This window comes from Marmota marmota, unplaced genomic scaffold (genome assembly GCF_001458135.2).
Source record: "Marmota marmota marmota unplaced genomic scaffold, marMar, whole genome shotgun sequence".
NCBI classification, from domain to species: Eukaryota; Metazoa; Chordata; class Mammalia; order Rodentia; family Sciuridae; genus Marmota; species Marmota marmota.
Genome location: NW_026002338.1, coordinates 223,292 through 240,750, shown reverse-complemented (window position 1 = coordinate 240,750; position 17,459 = coordinate 223,292).

Below are 17,459 nucleotides of genomic sequence, written 5' to 3'. Positions count from 1 at the left end.
TAACACTAACCATAACCCTATCCCTTACATTAACCCTAAACCTAACCCTATACCTAAACCTAACACTAACCCTAACTCTAACCCAAACACAAAATTTTACCCGAAAAATAACCCTAAACCAAACCCTAACCCTAATACGAACACCAACCTTAACCCTAACAATAGGCCTAATACTAACGCTAAACCTAACCCTAAACCTAAAGCTAATAAAATCCTAACCCTAACACAAACACGAAACCTCACATTAACCCTAACACTAAACTTAACCCTAAATCTATCACTAACCCTAATACTATCCCTAACCCTAATCCTAAATCTAACCCTATCTCTAACACTAAACCTAATCCTACACCTAACACTTTTCATAACCCTAACCCTAACACTAACACTAACACTAACCCTAAACATAACCCTAAAAATAACACTAACCCTAAACCTCACTCTAAACTTAACCCTAACCTAACACTAACAATAACACTAATAATAAACGTAAGTCCAACTCTAACCCAAACACTAATTTTACCCATAAGTTTAACCTTAACCGTAACACTAACACTAACCCTAACCCTAACCGAAAACCTAAACGTAACACTAAATCTAACCCTATCCCTAACACGTACTCTAACTCTAACCCTAACCCTTAAACACATCCTAAACCTAACCCTAAACCTAAAGATAACAATAACCCTAAACCTAACACTAACACTAAATTTAACCCTAAATATATTACTAAACCTAACAGTCTCCCTAACCCTAATCCTAAATCTAACCCAATGCCTAACACTAAACCTAACCCTAAACCTAAAGCTAAAAATAACCCTAACCCTAACACTAACACAAAATTTAACCCTAAATCTATAACCCAAACACTCTTCCTAACCCTAATCCTAAATCTAACCCAATGCCTAACACTAAACCTAACCCTAAACGTAACACTAATCTTTACCCTAACACTAACAGTAACCCTAAAAATAACCCTATCTTTAATACTAAACCTCACTCTAAACCTAACTCTAACCTAACACTAACCATAACACTAATCAAAAATGTAAGTCTAAAACAAGCCAAACACCAATTTTAACCCTAAGTTTAACCTAAATCCTAAACCTAACCTTAACCCTAACCCTAAACATAACCTTAACACTAACTCTAACCCTATCCCTAACATGAACCCTAACTCTAACCCTAACCCTTAAACAAACCCTAAACCTAACCCTAAACCTAACACTAAAACTAATGCTAACTCTTATCCTAACCCTAATGCTAACACAAACCCTAACACTAAACCTTACAATAACTCTAAACCTAACTCTATCCCTAACCCTAACCATAACCCTAACCGTAACCCTAACCTTAACACAAATCCAGCCAAACTATAACTGTACCCTAACACAAAGCCTTACATAACCCTAATTCTAACCTGAAACATAACACGAACCATAACACTAATCCTAACCCTAACACTAACACTAACCCTACCCACAACCCTAACACTATCACTAGCCCTAAACTTAATGCAAACCCTAACACTAACCCTAAATGTATTTATACAACTAGCCCTATCACTAACCCTAACCCTAACCTTACACATAACACTAAACCTAACCCTAATCCTAACCATTACCGAAACACTAACCCTTACACAAACACTTACAAAAATTCTAATACTAACCCCACACTAACCCTAACTCTAACGCTAACCGTAACACTAACCCAGAGCAAAATAATAACACTAATGCTTTCCGTAACCTTAACCCAAAACCAAAACCTAACCCTAACACGAACCCTAACACGAACACTAACCCTAATCCTAACACTACCACTAACCCTAAAAGTAAACCAAACCCTAATCTTAACCTTAACACTAAATATAATACTAAACATAACCCTAAAACTAACCCAAACAGCAAACTTAACCCTAACCATAAACCTAAGCCTAACACAAACCCTAACCTTAACACTAACAATAACACTATCCCTAACCGTAACCCTAAATTTAACCCTAACACTAACCCTAACCCTAAACCTAAACGTAACCCTAACCCTAACACTAACACTAACCCTATAACTAACCCTATTCCTAACACTAACACTCACCCTAAACCTCACCATAAAGGTAATCCTAATCCTAATAATTAATCTAACCATAATGCTAAGACTAACCCTCAACCTATCTCTAAAACTAACCCAAATACTAATCCAAACCCTAACCCTAATTCTAACCATAACAATAACCCTAGACCTAACTGTAAACCTACAACTAACACTAAAACTAACCCTAACTGTAACTCTAACACAAATCCTAATCTTAATGCTAACCATAACCCTAACTCTAACCCACTTTCTAAAACTAACTCTAACACAAAACCTAACCCTAATGCTAACCCTAACACAAACACTAACCTTAACCCTAACCTTAACACAAACTGTAAAAAAATATAAGCCTAACCCTAACCTAACATTAACTCTAATCCTTACCTAACCCTAACCCTAACCCTAACCCTAACCCTAACAAAAACCCTAAAACTAACACTTAACCTAACCTTAACCCAAAATTTAACACTATAACTAACTGTAACCGTAAACCTAACCCTGAAATTAAAACTAATCCTAACCTTAAGTGTAACCCTATGCCTAACCCTAAATACAACTCTAATCTTAACCATAATTCTAACAATAACCTTAACCCAAAACCTAACACAAACCCTAACCCTAACAATAACCCTGAAACTAACCCTAAACTCAACCTTAACACTAACTCTAAAACTAATCCTAACCCTATCCGGAATCCTAACCCTTAACCTAACCCTATCTCAAAAACTAACCCTAACCCTAACACTAACCGTAATTCTAACCATAACCATGAACTTAATTTTAAACTTAAGCCTAACCCAAACCCTAACCATAACACAAAACCTAACAATAAACCTAACACTAACCCTATACCTAAGCATAACCCAACCCTAACACTTAAGCTAACCCTAATACAAACCATAACACTAAACCTAAACCTAACATTAACACTAAATCTCACCATAAACCTAAGCATAAATCTAACACTCAATCTAACCCTATCCCTAACACTAACACTAATTATAACTCTAACCCTAACCCAAACGCTAATTCTAAACCTAACCCTAATCATAACCATAACATTAACCCTAACCATAACCATAAGCCTACATCTTACCCTAACACTAATCCTAACACGAACCCTAACCTTACTCGTAACCACAACCCTAACATTAACCCACATCCTAACAATAAACGTAAAACAAACCATAACTTTAACCCTAACCCTAACACAAAGCCTAACCCAAACCATAACCCAAAACCTAACCTAACTCTAACCCTAAACCTTACCTAACCCATACCCTAAATCTAACCCTAACACTAACCCTAACAATAATTTTAATCCTAAACCTAACACTAACCCTTACCCAAACATAACTGTAAACCTAACACTAAACCTAAACCAAAGCCTAAACCTAACACTAACCCTCAAGCCTAACTCTAACTTGAACAATGACACTAATGTTAACCCTAGTCCTAATCCTATCGCTAACACTAACCCTAAACCTAAACCTAAACCTAACCCTAAAACTAACTCAAAACCTAATCCTACACTAAACTTAACCCTAAACCTATCACTAACCCTAACATTATCCCTAAATCTAATCCTAAATCTAACCCAATGCCTAACACTAAACCTAACCCTACACTTAACAAAAATCCTTAGCCTAACCCTAACCCTAACACTAACACTAACCCTAAACATAACCCTAACACTAACACTAACCCTAAACCTCACTCTAAACCTAACTCTAACCTAACACTAACCATAACACTAATCATAAATATAAGTCTAACCCTAAACCAAACACTAATTTTAACCCTAAGTTTAACCTAAACCATAATACTAACCCTAACCCTAACCTTAAACCTAACCTTAAAACTAACTCTAACCCTATCCCTAACATGAACCCTAACTCTAACCCTAAACCTAACCCTAAACATAAATCTAAACCTAACCCTAAACCTAAAACTAAAACTAACCCTAACACTATACCTCACAATAATTCTAAACCAAACTCTAACTGTAAACCTAACTGTAACCCTATCCATTATCCTAACCTTAACATAAATCTACCCAAACCATAACCCTACCCCTAATCTAAACCTAACCCTAACACTTTTCTAACCCTAATGCTAACCCGGACGCTAACATGAACCCTAACACTAACCCTACCCCTAACACTAACAGTAACCATACCTGCAACCCTAACCCTATCACTAGCCCTAAACCTAACCAAAACCATAACACTAAATGTAACCCTAATTATAAACCTAGCCCTATCATTAACCCTAACCCTAACCTACACCTAACACTAACACTAACACAAACCCTAACCCTAACACTAACACTAACTCTAACCTAACCGTAACACTAACCCAGACACAAAACGTAACCCTAATTCTTTTTGTAACCTTAACCTTAAACCTAAACCTAACCATAAACATAACCCTAACACGAAACCAAACCCTAACCCTATCCCAAAAACTAACCCTAAGTCTAAACTTTACTTTAACCTTCATATTAAACCTAACCCTAACCATAAACCTAACCATAACCCTAAAGTTAACACTAACCCTATCCATAAGCTTAACACTAATACTAACCCTAAACCTCACCCGAAACATAAACTTAACATAACACTAACCTTAAAGCTAACCATAAACCTAACTCTAACCTTAACCCAAACACTAATTTTAAAACAAGGCTTAACCCTAACACTTACCCTAACCCTAACCCAAACCTTACCCTATAACTAAACCTAACCCTAACCCTACACCTATCAGTAACACTAACCCTAAAACTAACCGTATTCTTAACAATTACCCTAACAGTAACCCTAATACTAACCCTAACACAAACCATTACACTAACACAAAATATAATCTGAACCCTAACACTAAACCTAACACTAACATTATACCTACACCCAACCCTAAAACTAAACATAACCATAACCCTAACACTAAACCTAACACTAACACTAAACCTAAACCTAAACCTAACCCTAACACTATCCCTAACACTAAATCTAAACCTAACCATTTCACTAACCTTAAAACTAACCCTACACATAACACTAACCCTAAACCTATCCCTAAAACTAACCTTAATCCTAACCATTACCCTAACACTAACCCTAAGAGTAACATTAACAAAAACCCTAACCTTAAACCTAACACTAAGCCTAACCATAACTGTAGCCAGAACACTAACCCTAAACCTAACCCTAACTCCAACACTAACGCTAATTCTAAATCTGTCGCTAACATTAACACCTAACCCTAACCCTAACTCTAGCACTAACACTAAACCTTTCACTAACACTTACACTAACCCTAACCCTAAACCTAACCCTAACACGAACCCTAACACAAACCCTAAACCTAACCCTAACCTTACCACTAACCTTAAACCTAAACCAAACTCTAACCTTAACCTTAACACTAAACCTAATGCTAACCATAACACTAAAACTCTCCCATGCAGCAAACCTAACCCTAACCATAAACCTAACCCTAACACTAACCCTAACACTAACACTAACCGTAAACCTAACTTTAGCCCTAAAGCTAACCCTAACCCTAAACCTAAGCATAACACTAAACCTAAACCTAACCCTAATCCTAACACTAACATTAACCCTATAACTAACACTAACCCCGTATCTAACCCTAATCTTAATGCTAACACTCATTTTAAACCTCACCATAAAGGTAACCCTAATCCTAACACTTAATCTAACGATAACGCTAAGACAAACCTCAATGTAACTCTAACACTAACTCAAACACTAATCCTATCCCTAACCCTAATTCTAACCATAACAGGAACCATAGCTCTAATTGTAAACCTACAACTAACACTAAAACTAACCCTAACTGTAACTCTAACACGAACCCTAAACCTAACCCTATCCGTAACCCTAACACTAACCCATTCCTAAACCTAACCCTAACACAAAACCTAAACCTAACCCTAACCCTAACACAAAGTCTAAAAAACCATAACCCTAACCCTAACCTAACATTAACCCTAAACCTTACCTAACCCTAACAATAACCCTAACACAAACCATAAAAAACCCTAAAACCTAGCCCTAACCTAACATTAACCTTAATCCTTACATAACCCTAACCCTAATATTAACCCTAACACTAACCCTTAACCTCATCTTAAAACTAACCCTAACCCCAACTTTAAACCTATAACTAACCCTAACCGTAAACCTAACCCTGAACCTAAAACTAATCCTAAACCTAACTGTAACCATACACCTAACCCTAAATATAACTCTAATGTTAACCGTAACCCTAAAGATAATCTTAACCCTAACCTAACACAAACCCTAACCCTAACAATAACCCTAACACTAACGCTAAACACAACCTTAACACTAACTCTAAAACTAACCCTAACTCTATCCTGAACCCTAACCCTAAACCTAAACCTATCACAAACACTAACCCTAACATTAACCCTAACCCTAACGCTAATACTAACTGTAACCCTAACCATAACCCTAAACTTAACTGTAACCCTAACCCTAACCCAAACCCTAACCATAACACAAATGCTAACATTTAACCTAACACTAACCCTAAGCCTAAGCATAATCCTAACCCTAAAACTAACCCTAACCCTTACCCAAATCCTAACCCTAACCCTAACACTAAACCTAACCCTAATCCTAAGTCTAACAATAACACCAACCATAAAGCTTACCCTAACCCCAACCCTATCCCGAACACAAACCTAACCCTAAAACTAACCCTAAACCTAAAACTAAACCTAACATTAAACCTAACCCTAAACATAACCTTAACACTAAAATTAACCCTAACCCTAACCCTAATGTTAACACTAATCCTAAACCAAATTCTAATTCTAATGCTAACCATAACACTAACCCTAATGCTAACCCTAATGCTATCCGTAACTTTCACACTAAACCTAACCCTAACCCTAAAAATAACCCAAACACCACTTCTAACTCTAACAACAACCCTAACACTAACCCTAACTTTTACACTACTCCTACCCCTAACCATAATGCTAACTCTCACCCTAACCCTATCCCTAACACTAACAGTAATCCTAATCATAACACTAACCCTAACCCTAACACAAAACCTTACCCTTTCCATAACAGTAACCTTAACCCTAACCCTAACACTAACTCTAAACCTAACAGAAGCAATAACCCTATCACTAACACTAACTCTTACCCTAACCCTAATCCTAAACCTAACCCTAACCTTAACCCTAACACAAACTCTAACCTAACCCTAAACTTAACCTGTCCCTAACACTAAACATAAACCTAATCCTAACACTAACCCTAACCCTAACCCTTACCCTAGCCCTAACAATCACCTAATCCTAATTCTAGACCTAATTTTAATCCTAATGCTAAACCTAACACTAATTGTAAAACTAATTATAACCCTAACCCAAACATTAATGCTAATCATAAACTTAAACATAACCCTAACACTAACCTAAACCTCAACACTAAAACTAACCTAATACAAACAGTAATCCTAAACCTAACCTTTACCCTAACCCTAACCCTAAAGCTAACCCTAACACAAACACTAACTCTAATCCTTTCCCTTACCCTAACACTAAACCTAACACTAACACTTACCCAAATACTAACATTAAACCTCACCATAAATCTAACCCTAACTCTAACGCTAAATCTAACACTAACCCTAAACCTAACTCTAACCCAAACACTAATTTTATACTTAACCCTAACCATAACAATAACATTAACACTAACCCTAACCGTAAGCCTACAACATACCCTAACCGAAACCTAACACGAACCCTAACACAAACACTAACCATACTCGTAACCATAACCCTAACACTAACCCACATCCTAACAATAACCCTAACACAAACCCTATCTTTAACCTTAACCCTAACACAAACGCTAACTCAAACATTAACCCAAACCATAACTCAAACCCTAACCTAACTGTAACCCTAAACTTTACCTAACCCAAACCCTAACCCTAATTCTAACCCTAACCCTAACTTTAACATTAACCTAACAATAAACCTTACCCTAAACATAACTGTATAACTAACACTAAACTTAACCCTATGTCTAAACCTAACACTAACCCTAAACTTAACACTAACTCTAACCGTAACACTAACATTAACCCTATCCCTAACTCTAATGCTAACACTAAACCCAACCCTGAACCTAAACCTTACCCTAACACTACCCCGAAACCTATCACTAACACAAACCCTAACCCTAGCCCTGACACTATTCCTAACATTAATCCTAAACCTAACCCTAAACCTATCTCTAAAACTCACCCTAACCCTAATCTGAACCATAACCCTAAACCTATCACAAACATTAACCCTAAACCTAACACTAACCCTAACCCTAACCCTAACCCTAAACCTAACCCTAACCCTAACTCTAAATCTCACCCTAACCCTAATCTAAATCCTAACCCTAAACCTATCTCTAAAAATCACCCTAACCCTAATCTGAACCATAACCCTAAACCTATCACAAACATTAACCCTAAACCTAACACTAACCCTAACCCTAACCCTAACCCTAAACCTAACCCTAACCCTAACTCTAAATCTCACCCTAACCCTAATCTAAATCCTAACCCTAAACCTATCACAAACACTTACCCTAACCCTAACACTAACACTAACCCTGAGCCTAACACTAACACTAACTTTAACCCTAACTCTAAAACTAATCTTAACTGTAAACCTAGCCCTAATCCAAAACCTAACCCTAACACAAACCCTAGCACTAACCCTAACCCTAAACCTAACCCTAATCCTATAACTAAACCTAAAACTATTCCTAACCCTAACCTTAACCCTAACAATAAACCTAAACCTAATCATAACACTAACCCTAACCCTAAACCTTACCCTAATCCTAACCTTAACCTGAACATTAACCATAACCCTAACACTAACCCTAAACCTAATTATAACCCTATCTCTAATACTAATCGTAACTATAGCCCTAACCCTAACACAAACCGTAACGTAACCCTAAACCTAACCACGTTTCTATCCCTAACCCTAACCCGAACCCTAACACTAACCCTAACGCTGACCCTAACCCTAACCCTAACACTCACTTAAACCTAACCCTAACCTAAGACTAACCCTATACCTAACACGAACACTAACCCTTAAGCTAACTATAACCCAAACCCAACCTCTAACTCTAACCCTAACCTTAACTCTAACACTAAACCAAACCCTAACCCTAACCCTACCTCTAACCCTATCCCTTACCCTAAGTCAAACCTTCACCCTAATACTACCCTAGTCCTAACTATATTTTTTACGCTATCCCAAACCCTAACTCTATTACTAGTACTAAATATAGCCCTCATTTTGCTCTAACCCTAACTCTAACCTTGACTCTTATTGTGACCCTAAACTAACCCTAGATCTAAACCTTACCCTATCACTAAACGGAACCCTAAGACTACGTCTACCGGTAAACCTTTACCTAAACCTACCATTACAACTAGCTCTAGACCAAACCTGATTCGAAATAGAGTCATAAATCTAGCCCTAGCCTTAAACAAAAACCTAGCACTAGCCCTAACAATAACCCTTAACCTAACGTAAAGACTAAACCTATCAGTAGACCCAAAGTTAGTCCTAATTGTGGCACTAAACCTAAAACTAACACTAAACCCAAAATGATGCTTAATCTAATAGAAATCCTAGATCTAAACCTTACCCTACACTAAAAGCTAACCCTAACTCTAGACTTATCCATAACCCTGACTCTAAAACTATCCATAACCATATCCCTCACTCTTACATTACCCAAAGCCCTAATGTTAGCCATAAACATCACACAAACCTAGCCCTTATGCTAGTCCTAAACCTAGCCCTAACCATAACCCTAACCATAACCTTAGACCTAACCCTAATGCTAACCCTTGTCCTAGCCCTAACACTAGCTCAAACTCTAATTCTCAGTTTAAATATAACCCTAACCCTAAACCTAACACTAGCCGTGATTCAAAACATAACCCTCCCACTAGCTCTATCCTTAGCTCAAATGCCTACACTTACCCTAACCCTAATTCTAACATTAACCCTAGCCCTAACTTAGCTCTAACCCTATACATTACCCTAAAGATAAACGTAACCCAAATGCTAACCCTACAGCTAACGATAAACCTATTCTTAACACTAACCCTATCCATTACTCTAAACCTAACTACAAACATAAACCTAATTCTATCCATTACCCTGACCCTAACCTGAACCCACTGCTAATTCAAGCATTAACCCTAAATCAACCTAAACCAAACCCTACCTGGACCCTGATTCTAATAATACATTTAGCTCTAAATGTGGCCCTTACTCTACACCTAAACCTTACAATAGACATAGTAATAACCTAACACTAAAATTAATACTATCTGTAACCCTAGACCTGACATTAGCCCTAGCCCTAATCCTAGCCTTATCCCTAACCCTACCTATAACCTATCCCTTCCCCTAAACCTAATCCTAACCCTAACACTAACACTTAACCTAACCCTAGGCCTAAACCTAACACTAACCCTAGCACTAATCCTAGCCCTAATTTATTTGTAACTCTATACCTACCCCTAACTCTGGCCCAAAGACTAATTCGAACTCAAAACCTAGTCCTATTTTTAGTTCTAACCCTATCTGTTACCATAACCCTGACACTAGCCCTAAACTTAGCACTAACCCTAGCCATAGCCTTAAACCTAGATCTAACCATAACAATAAATCTAAGCCTAAACTTCATTCTACCATTAACCCAAACACTATTGCTAATCATAAAACTAACCCTAACCTTAGGCTTAGTTCTAAAACAAAACTGAGCCATAACCCTATCCCTAACACTACCTAACCTTAATCCTAGACTTGATATTAGACCTATCCCTACCCTAATCCTAGTTCTAAGCCCAGACTTAATCCTAACCCTGATTTTAACCCTATCCCTATCCATAATTTTATCTCTTGTCCTAGCACTAAACATAGCTGTATCATCATATTTTACCCTAACACTAACACTAACCTGGTTAAGCCCTAAACCTAGTCCCAAACCTAACACTAACCCTAGCACTAATCCTAGCCCTAATTTAGGCTTAAACACTAAACCTAACTTTATCTCTATCCCTAATACTAACTCTAACACTCAAATTAGCCCTATCCCTAATTCTAAACCTATTATTTACTAAAACCCAGAACCTAGGCCTATCCCTAGCCCCAACCTTAGCTCTATCCATTGCTCTACACCTAAACCTGGATTAAAACCTAAACTTAAGCCTAAATCTAACCCTAACACCAGCCCTAATAGCAATGCTAATTGGAAAACTAGGCCTAACCCTAACATAGCCCTAAAACAAAACTGAGCCATAAACTTAACCCTAACCCTTAATCTAAACCAAACACTAACCCTAAACCTTGCCATCATTTGAGTGCAAAACCTAACCCTGGAAGTAACCCTGAACCTGACTCGGATCCTAACACTAACCCTAGCTCTAAACATTGCCTTAATGCTAAACCAAGAAGTAGCCCTAATCAGAAACCAAGTTCTTGCATTAGCCATAGCCCTAATGCTAACAAATATCCTAGTGTGAATCCGAGCCCTAGCCCTAGGTTTAACTCTAAGATTAACCCTAACCCTATCCCTAATCCTAACCCTACCTCTAATCCTATCCCTTACCCTAAACCAAACCCTCACCCTAATGCTACACTAGTCCTAACACTAACATTTAGCCTATCCCAAACCCTAACTCTATTACTAGATTTAACCCTAGGCCTCATACTAGCTCTAGCCCTAACCCAAACCCTTACCCTTATTCTGACCATAACACTAACCCTATATCTAAACCTGACACTAACCTTAAACTGGACCCTAACTCTACCCCTACCAGTAAACCTATACCTAAACCTAACAGTAACACTAGCACTAGACCAAACCTAATCCCAAATAGAGTCAAAAATTTAGCCCTAGCCCTAAACAAAAACCTTGAACTAGCCCTAACATTAACCCTTAACCTAAAACAAAGACTAACCATATCCCTAGACCCAATGCTATTCCTAATTCTGGCCCTAACCCTAACTCAAATAAATGACGCTTACCCTAACACAAACCCTAGCTCTAAAACTCATCCAAATCCAAAACCTAACCCTAACACTACACTTATCCATAACCCTAACCCTAAAACTAGCCATAACCATAACCTGAGCTCTTACATTACCCATAGCCCTAACGCTAGCCATAAACATCACACAAACCTAGCCCTTATCCTAGAGCTAAACCTAGCACTAATTGTAACCCTAACTGTAATCCTAGACCTAACCCTAACCCTAACCCTCACGCTAGTCCTAAATGTAGCTCAAACTCTAAACATGTCACTAATCATAACAATAACCCTGACTCTAACACTACCCCTCGCTCTAGACCTAACCCTAGCTCAAACTCTAATACTTACCCTAAACCTAATTCTGACACTAACCCTAGGCCTAACCCTAACCATAGCCATAAAATTAACCTTAACTGTAGCCCTAAACTTAGCTCTAACCCTATCCATTACATTAAAGATAAGCCTAACCCAAATGCTAACCCTAGGCCTAACGCTAACCCTATCACTAACAATAACCATATCCATTACTCCAAACCTAACCTGAATCCTAAACCTAACCCTATCCGTTATTCTAATCCTAAACTGAACCCTAATGCTAATACAAGCCTTAACCATAAACATTAACCTAAACCAAACCATACCTGGGCCCTGACCCTAATAAATCACCTAGCTCTAAACCTGACCCTTACCTTAAACTTAACCCTTACACTAGACCTAGTCATAACCTAACCATAAAACTACCACTTACTTTGAACCTGGACCTAACATTAGCCCTAGCCCTAATCTTAGCCCTACCCCTAACACATATCCTCATCCTGGCACTAAACCTAGCCTTAATCCTAACCTGAACACTAACCCTAGCCCTAAATCAAATTCTAACCCGAACCCTAGCTCTAAACCTAGCTATAACCCCATCCCTTCCCCTAAATCTAACCCTAACACGAACACTAAAACTAACCATAACCCAATCCCTAACTATAGGCCTAACCCTAACACTAACCATAGTGCTAATCCTAGCCCTATTTTAGCAGTAACCCTAAACCTACCTCTAACACTAGCCCAAAGAATGACTCTAATCACATCCCAGTCCTATTTCTACTTCTAACCCTATCTGTAACTTTAACCCACACACTAGCCCTAACGTTAACCCTAATACAGACCCTAGCCCTGAACCTAGATCTAACCATAACAATAAATCTAACCCTAACATCCATCCTACCACTAGCCCTAACACTATTGCTAATCCTAAAACTAGCCCTAACCCTAGGCCTAGCTCTAAAATAAAACTGAGCCATAGCCCTAACCCTAACCCTAGCCTAACGGTAACACTAGACCTGACATTAGCCCTGTCCCTAATTCTTACCCCAACCCTAACACAAAACCTAACCCTACATCTAGCCTTAATCCTAGCCCTAATTCGAGTCCTATGTCTAACCCTAATCAGTAACACTGATCCTGATTCTGACCCTAACACTAACCCTATCTCTAATCATCTCCCTAAACCTAAACCTAATATAAACACTAGACCTTGACCTAGACCTAAAGCTATCTCTAAAACCAACCTTATTCTTAACTCTAGTTCTTACAATAGTAGTAGTTCTACCTTATCCCTAACCTAAACCAAAACCTAGCCCTAATCTGATCCCTAACCTTAGCTTTAACCCTATCCCTAACCCTAACCTTAGTCCTAACACTGAACCTAAACCTAAGCCAAAAACTGAACCTTGACCTAACCTGAACCATGGCCGTAATCCTAACCATAACCCTAGACCAAACCCTAGCTCTAATATTATTTATTACCCTAACCATAAACCTAACCGAATTCTAACCCTAGGCCTAACACTAACCAGAGCCCAAACCTAACAATATCCCTAGCCCTAATTGTAGCTCTAATCCTATCCATTACCCTAACCATAACCCTAACTGAATTCTATCCCTAGGCCTAAACTTAACACTATCCCTAACACTATGGCTGTCCATTACCCTAAACTTAAACTGAACCCTAAACCTAACCATATCTATTACCCTAACCCTAACACTAACCCTAATGCTAATTTGAGCCCTAACCCTAAACCTTAACCTAACACATACCCTAAACCTGATTCTGACCCTAATAATACCCTAGCTGCAAAGCTGACCCTAACACTCAACCTAACCCTTACAACAGATCTGGCTATAAACCTAAACCTAAAACTATTCCTAACCGTAACCTAGACCTGACATTAGCCCTAGCTCTAATCCAAGCCCTAAATTAACACAAATCCTAGCCCTAATCCAGCACTAAGCCTATTCTTAATCCTAACCATAACCTTAACCCTAGCCCTATCCCTAATTTTATCCCTTGACATAGCCTAAAATGTAGCTGTAACATCATACCTTACCCTAACCCGAGCACTAACCCTAGGCCTAAACCTAACACTAACCCTAGCACTATTCCTAGCCAAATTTAGACCTAACCCTAAACCTAACCCTATCCATAGCCCTAAGACTAACTCTAACACTCACTCTAGCCCTATACCTAGTTCTAAACTTTTCCCTTACCATAACCCAAACTCTAGCCCTATCCCTAGCCCCAACGTTAGCCCTAAACTTGGCCCTAGCCCTAAATGAGAATCTAACCCTAACCTTAAGACTAAACCTCACCCTAACAGTAGCCCTGACCCTAATGCTAATTGGAAAACTAGCCCTAACCCGAACCTACCCCTAAAACAAAACTGAGACATAAACCTAACCCTAACTCTTAACCTAAACCAAAAAACTAACCCTAAACCTAGCCCTAAACCTTGACATAATTTGAGTGCTCAACATAACCCTAGAAGTAACCCTGGCCCTGAATTGGATCCTAACACTAACCCTAGCTCTATACATTGCTCCAACACTAACCCTTGAACTAACCCTCATCAGAAACCAAGATTTTCATTAGCTGTAGCCCTAAAGCTAACACAAATCCTAGCGCTAATCCAAGCTCTAACCCTAGGTTTAACCCTAAGACTAACCCTATCCATAACCCTAGCCCTAATTCTATCCCTAAACCTAATCCTACCTCTAAACCCATCCCTTTTTCTAAGCCAAAAGCTAACCCTAATGTTACTTAGTCCTAACCCTAATCCTTAGCCTACCCCAATGCCCAACTCTATTACTAGTCCTAACCCTAGCTCTCATTTTAGCTGTAACTCTAACCCAAACCCTGACCCTTATTCTGACTCTAACAATAACCCTAGAACAAAACTTGACACTAACCCTAAACTGGAACATACCACTACCCCTACAAGTAAACCTGTACCTAAACCTAACAGTAACACACACTAGACAAAATGTAATCCTAAATATAGTCATAAATCTAGCACTATCCCTAAACAAAAACCTTGCACTAGCCCTAAAAATAACCCTTAGCCTAACCTAAAGCCTAACCCTATCCCTAGATCCAACACTCGTCCTAATTCTGGCCCTAAATCTAACCCTAACCCTAAACATAACCCTAACCAATAGCCCTAATGCTAGCCATAAACACAACAAACCTAGCTTTATCCTAACCCTTAACCTAGCCCTAATTGTTACCCTAACTGTAACCCTAGCCCTGACTCTAAACCTAACCATCTCCCTAGCCCTAACCCTAGCTCATACCCAAACACGTACCCTAAACCTAACCCTGACACTAACACTAGGCCTAAACCAAACCCTAGTCCTAATCCAAACCTTAACCATAGCACTAACCTTAGCTCTAACCTTGTCCTTTAACCTAAAGACAAGCGTAACTCAAATGCTAACCTTAGGCCTAACCCAAACCCTGTTGCAAACACTAAACATATCCATTACTCTAAACTTAACCTGAATCCTAAACCTAACCCTATCCATTACCCTAACTCAAACCCTAACCCTAATGCTAATTCAACACTTAACTCTAAACCTTAAACTAAATCAAACCCTACCCGACACTGACCCTAATAATATGCCTAGCTCTAAAGTTGACCCTTACCCTAAACGTAATCCTTACACTAGACCTAGCCATAACCTAACCCTAAAACTATTCCTAACCATAGCCCTAGACCTGACATTAGCCCAATCCCTAATCCTAGCGCTAGTCCTAACACAAACCATCAAACAAAGCACTAAAACTAGCCTTAATAATAACCCGACCCTAACCTAGCCCTAACCTTAATTCTAACTCTCGCCCTATCCCTAAACCTAGCTATAACCCCAACTCTTTCCCTAAACCTAACCCTATCCCTAACACTAACACTAACCCAAACCCTACCCCTAACACTAACCCTAGTGCTTATCCTAGCACTAATTTAGCCCTACACTTAAACCCACCCCTAACCCTAGCCATAAGACTAACTCTAACTCTCGCCCTAGCTCTATTTCTAGTTCTAACCCTATCTGTTATCATGACCGTAACACTAGCCGTAACTTTAGCCCTAACCATAGCCCTAGCCCTAAACCTAGATCTAACCATAATAATAAATCTAAGCCTAAACTTCACCCTACTACTAGCCCGAACACTATCACTAATCATAAATCTAGCCCGATCCTTGGCCTAGCTCTAAAACAAAACTGAGTCATAGCCCCAACACTAAACCTAGCCTAACCTTAACCCTAGACCTGACATTAGCCCTAGCCCTTGCCCTAATCCTAGTTCTAAACCTAGCCTTGATCCTAACCCTAATTTTAATCCTAGCCCTAACCCTAATTGTATCCCTTGTCCTAGCACTAAACATAGCTGTAACATCATACCTTACTGTAACTCTAATGCTAACCCTAACCCCAGCCCGAAACCTAGGTCTAAAACTAACACTAACCCTATCACTAATCCTAGCCCTAATTGAGCCCTAACAGTAAATCTAACCCTATCCTTATCCTTAAGACTAACTCTAACTCTCTCCCTAGCCTTATCCCTAGTTCTAAAACTATCCCTTATTATAACCCAAATGCTAGTCCTATCCCTAGCCCCAAATTTAGCCCTAACCTTCGCCAAAGGCTTAAACCTGGATCTAAAACTAAAATTAAGGATAACCCTCACCCTAACACTAGCCCTAACCCTAATGCTAATTGAAAAACTAGCCCTAAATCTACCCTAAACCTAAAACAAAACCGAGCCATAACCCTAACCCTTAACCTAAACCAAACCCTAAAGCTACACCTAGCCCTAAACCTATCCCTAATTTGAGTCCTACCCTTAACCTAGAAATAAACCTGACAACTGACTTGGCCCCTAATACATA